General features: G+C 52.8%; 1 long non-coding RNA gene across 1 annotated transcript; it reads right to left on the bottom strand.

Annotated features, from left to right (window-relative positions):
• Positions 1-312: 312 nt before the first annotated feature.
• Positions 313-3,983, bottom strand: LOC119249312 (uncharacterized). Its single transcript, XR_005126129.2, has 3 exons — positions 3,814-3,983; positions 3,624-3,710; positions 313-461 (listed from the first exon to the last, which is right to left on the bottom strand). It is a non-coding gene; the product is annotated as an uncharacterized LOC119249312 (long non-coding RNA).
• Between the last annotated feature and the right edge of the window lie 864 nt (positions 3,984-4,847).

A 4,847-nucleotide genomic window follows, 5' to 3' on the forward strand; every position in this document is an offset into this window, starting at 1 on the left:
ATGCAGGTACCAGCATAATCTCAACTGAGATGAGAAAATTGAGCTCAGAGAAAGGAGTGATTTGCCCTAAATGTGACAGATGTGGACCAGCAGGGCATGGGATGGTTAGCAGCACAGGCTCCTAACCACACACTGCCCAGCCTTCAGCGAGGGATGCCCCCACTCCAAGCTCCTGGCCTTGGCTTGGCTCTTTCTTACTTGGAAAGTTTTTCCTCCATCTTAGACCTCTCTAGCCTCAGGTGGTGCCTGGAAGAGTGCTGGTGCTAACGGTGTGGGCTCGCCTTTGCCCCAGGAGGGCCTGGGCCTGCCCTGTTCGGTAGTGACCACAGACCCAGGCCTCTAGCAGACATACCTGCCTCCCGGTACTGGCCAAACACCAGGTCCGTGTTGTCCATGGCCGCAGCACTCCCCACGTGCGTCCCCTCCTCACCATAGTTGGTCATGTAGAAGGAGATCCGGCCCTGGGGGTGGAGGGGGCCCGGAGGCCAGGGTTGGGTTATGATGGGCAATGGGAGAGCCACACAAATTCCAATTGACTTCTGATGACTCCATTAATCAACAGATATTCTGGGCCAGGCCGTGCTGGGGTGGCTGCCTTCATGGGGGAGCTGTCAGGTTAGTCAGAGCCAAAGTGGTGGGGCTGTGATGGGAGGCTGTAGGAGAGACCTCAAGGGATCCTGGGAAGAAGACACACCTGGAGTGAGCAAAGGTCCCCACCTTTGTCATTGCATTTTGTGGGTGGAGGTTTCCAGGCAGAGAGAATAAAGGCTGTGAGGCCAGAGAGGCTAAGCACGCAAAGGGGTGGCAGGGAGGCAGGAGAAATGGCAGGAATAATATGTCTGAAATTTAGCCTGAGCAGCAATGATCTGACAACAGTTCTCAGGCAAGGCATGTTTTAAATGTCTGTCAGCCAAGGGCAGAGGGGGCAGTGGTCTGGCCTGGTAAGCAGCAGGAGACAGGGAGAGGAGCAGACGGATGAGGTCTTACGAAGCAGTCACTGGATAATGAAAGTGTGGGTGCAGACTCAATGGGCTAACACCCAGCTACTAAGGTGGAGCAGCTCCTTCCTGAACAAAACGGATGGAGCTAGAGGCCAGGACACTAAGGGAAGCAAGTCAGAAAGGGAAAGTTACCAGATGGTGTCAGTCATTTATGAACATAATCATCATACAAATCAGACTAACAAAACATAACAAAATAACTAATAGAAGGGGTCTCTCTGGTGGCCCAGAGGGTAAAGACTCAGCACTATCAAGCTATCTTGAGCCACTGCAGCATGAGTTCGATCCCCAGCGAGGGAGCTACCCACATGGCACAGTAGACCTCTCCTGTCTCGCCCGCTGCTCCCCTCAGCAGTGTATTTCAGTCAATGCGCCTGTTCTGCTCCCCACTCTGCCTCTGGTGAATCCTCTCAGCCCCCGCACCTCTAGCCTACACCCCAGTTCATGTATGCATAAATCTTTAAGAAAAAATAACTCATAGACTCTGAAAAATACAGTGATTGCCAGAGAAGAGAGAGCGGGGAACGGGGGTGGTGTGATGGTATGCGGGCCCTGGAGGTGGTGGAGCATGAAGGAAGAGAAGCTGTACTCCCCAAATTATAGTTATGTATACGAATGGCCAGTCAATAAAACGGATGGAAAAAAGTGCCAGTGGCAACAATGTCAGGCAGACCTTGCTGGCTAGTACACTGGTTCAATGTCCGGAGGTCCAAATCCAGAGCCTGGAAAAACCAAGCGTTCAGGTTCCCAGCCACCTTTCGGCCAGAGGCGGCTACGGACACATTTTAGTGAGAGGCTAGTGAGCGGCTTTTGTTGTCTTTGTATTTTTTTTTTTTTTTTAAGATTTATTTACGCATACAAGAACTGGGGTACAGGCCAGAGGTGGGGGGTGAAAGGACCACCAGAGACAGAGTGGGGAACAGAACAGGCAGAATGACTGAAATACACTGCTGAGGGGAGCAGCAGGCGAGTTAGGAGAGGTCTGCTGCACCATGTGGGCAGGTCCCTGGCCGGGATCGAACTCGTGCTGCAGTGGCTGCGGACTGCCCCACAGGTTGCATCTCAGCCCCTTGCGCCACCAGGGAGGCCCTGCAATTTTTGATAAAAGATCACTGCAGCTGGTGCCACCCTTCTTCCTGCCTTGCCCATAGCTGCAAAGCCTGAACCCGCAGCAGCCATCTTGGGACGATGAGGCAACAACTACAGGATGAACGCAAACTTGAAGAAAAAAAAGGTAAGCTGGGTAAAAGACGGAAGTGCTGAGCAACAGACAGAACTTCTAACTAAACTATATACCAAGACAGAGCGCATGAGGGGAGAGTGAGCGAGGGGTGAGTGGGACAGGGGTGAGATTCAGGTCTCCACTAAGGCACATGGATAGACAGCAGTATCCTGCACTGAGAAATGGCCTGAGGAGGAAGAAAGCCAGGTCTGGGAGGATGATGCTGAGGTCAAGTCTGGACAGGCTGAATTTGGTGCGGGACATCCAGGGAGAGAAGATCAGGGCTTAGAGATGAGGGCTGGCGGATCTGGAGAGTCCCTGGCACAGACACGAAAATGAGTTCCCTCGAAGCACATGTCAAGTGAAAACAGAGAGCACCTGGGTTGGCACCTGGGGGAGGCCTCTGCCCAGCCCTGTGTTCTGCAGGCCTGGCTTTTCTATTGGGGTAAAGGAACCAGATGAATAATGCTTTCTTCTAAGTGGGGAGCCAATTAAAAGTTAATTGACCTGCCAATGCCAAGTGAGTGGGTGGGTGCTGAGGGCTTTAAGGTTGGCACCAGGAGGAGCCTGAGAGGGGCCCTCTAAGGAAATGGGACCTGATTCCACCCAACAGCCTATCCCCTTTCTCTCTGCTGACAGGGATCTCATCCCACTGCAGGCAGCAACTGCCAAAACTAAAGGACTACACTTCCCAGTCTCCCTTACAGCTAGGTGGGAACAACGAACGCTGAGCAGATGTTACTGGGGGGGACCCAGAAAGTGGCAGAATGAAGACTTAGGCAGTCCTGCTCCAGGACCTGTACCCCAAATTCCTTCCCTGCCACCTTTTCAAAAGCCAGGAGTTTCTAGAGATGACCGCTGCCTGAGAATGAAGGAAGTCAAGGCCGAGAAAAGAAAATAGAAGAGCGAGAAATGAGTAATATCTTTGGGGCCCCTGGATTTAGATGTACCTGAAATGGAACCCTGGGCCCTTGTGGTGATTTGCATCCATAAGGTCCCGCTATTGATGCTTCTGACTGGTCTCTATGCGCCCACCCAGCACTGTTGGGGAGCACTGAAGATGACACGGCATTCCAGGAAGCAGAGCTCATGCTGCTTCTAGGACTGTGAGCTCCCAGAGGAAGAGCTGGCAGATCCCCACCTGCCCTCTCCCAGCACAGCTAAACCCCCAGCCTGGCACATGGTAGGAGCTTCTAGTGATCTGGTCCATCCTTCTGCCCTGGGGCAGGACCCTGCCACCCCTTTCCTCCAGAACCCCAATAAAACCCCAAGAATTCTAAGGACCTCAAGATAAAGGATCTTCATCCACTCTGTGCTCACGGGGAGCCAACCACTAATTCAAACATAGGTTGGGGAACCTCAGTCATTCCAAGCCCCATCCCCAGGCTGTCCCTGTGTACCTGCCGCTGGGACTCATAGAGGATGCGGTCCATGGTGTTGAGCAGGGTCATGCTTTTGTAGAACTTGAGCACCTTCTCCTGGGGCAGCTGCAGATGGAGGTACAGACAGACGTGGGGCAGTTGGAACCAGAGAGAAGATGGGCAAGGGGCCTGGGCATGGAAGGCAGGGGTGGGAAAGGCGGCTTCTCACTTGGGGATCCTCGCTGGGGTTGATGATCTGGCCCTGCGGTCCATGACGCGGTAGATGGGGATTCCAGAGATGACATTGGGCTGGATGAACTCTAGCTTGTCAATAAATTCCGCCGAGGCCCCTGGAAACTGGGGCTTGTCATCCAGGGATGAGAAGTGCTGTTGCTGCCTCTGGGGTGCTGGAGAGAAGATACAGGGGACACCATGTCAGAAGGGGCACCGAGGTTCTGCTGAGGTTCCAACCCCACAAGCAGGCAGCATGGCCTGCAGTTTAGCTACTACAGCCCTGGTGGTCTCTTGGGCCCTGACACATGGGGTTGGATCCTTAGGCAACTTAGTAGAACTTCTTTTTTTTTTTTAAGATTAATTTATTTATGCATACAAGAACTGGGGTACAGGCCAGAGGTGGGGGGGTTGGTGAGAGGATCCACCAGAGACAGAGTGGGGAACAGAACAGGCATATTGACTGAATATGAAGGGAGCAGCCGGTGAGTGAGGAGGTCTGCTGTGCCATGTGGGCAGCTCCCTGGCAGGGGATCAAACTCATGCTGCAGTGGCTGTGGACAGCCTCACAGGTTGCGTCTTAACCCCTTGCGCCACCAGGGAGGCCCATTAATAGAACTTCTTTATGCCTCTGTTCCTCATCGGCAAAATCGGGAGGAAAATGCAACTATCTATGCTACAGGTTGCTATGAAGAATAAGTCACTCATCAAATTTCCTTTAGTCTTACCCAGTACTTTTTTTCTTAAAGATGTATTTATTTATGCATACAAGAACTGAGGTACAGGCCAGAGGGTGGGGGTTGGGGGGGGGGGTGAGAGGATTCACCAGGGACAGAGTGGGAAGCAGAACAGGCAGATCCACTGAAATACACTGCTGAGGGGAGCAGCGGCTAACACAGGAGAGGTCTGCTGCACCATGTGGGTAGCTCCCTGGCCAGGAATCAAACTCATGCTGCAGTGGCTGTGGATAGCTTCATAGGTTGCATCTTAACCCCTTGCACCATGAGGGAGGCATCTTATCCAGTATTAAGT

The sequence above is a fragment of the Talpa occidentalis genome, unplaced genomic scaffold (genome assembly GCF_014898055.3).
Source record: "Talpa occidentalis isolate TD23 unplaced genomic scaffold, MPIMG_talOcc4v2.1 talOcc4.17, whole genome shotgun sequence".
Classification (NCBI taxonomy): domain Eukaryota; kingdom Metazoa; phylum Chordata; class Mammalia; order Eulipotyphla; family Talpidae; genus Talpa; species Talpa occidentalis.